This window comes from Alligator sinensis, unplaced genomic scaffold (assembly GCF_000455745.1).
Source record: "Alligator sinensis unplaced genomic scaffold, ASM45574v1 scaffold2310_1, whole genome shotgun sequence".
NCBI classification, from domain to species: domain Eukaryota; kingdom Metazoa; phylum Chordata; order Crocodylia; family Alligatoridae; genus Alligator; species Alligator sinensis.
The window spans coordinates 13,276-13,545 of NW_005844029.1; positions in this window are offsets into that span (position 1 = coordinate 13,276).

The window sequence follows — 270 nt, forward strand, 5'->3', positions numbered from 1 at the left end:
GCAGCATGCGGTGATGAGGAGAGAGCCAGGTTCAGATTCACCTGGATGACCGCATGGCTAATGGCTGCCCTTCTTCCTGGCCCGGGCCCTTAAATAACTTCTCTGACCTCAGCAGCCAGTCCAATCGAAGCTGCCAATACTGGCCAGAAACCGACCAATCTGCAAAGCATCCCTGGCTACCTGGGCCCACGCGCAGGGCCGGGTCTTTCCCCCCCCTGCCCAGGTGACCAGAGCATCGCCTCCCAGGCGCCAGGCTTTTGTCTGCAGACA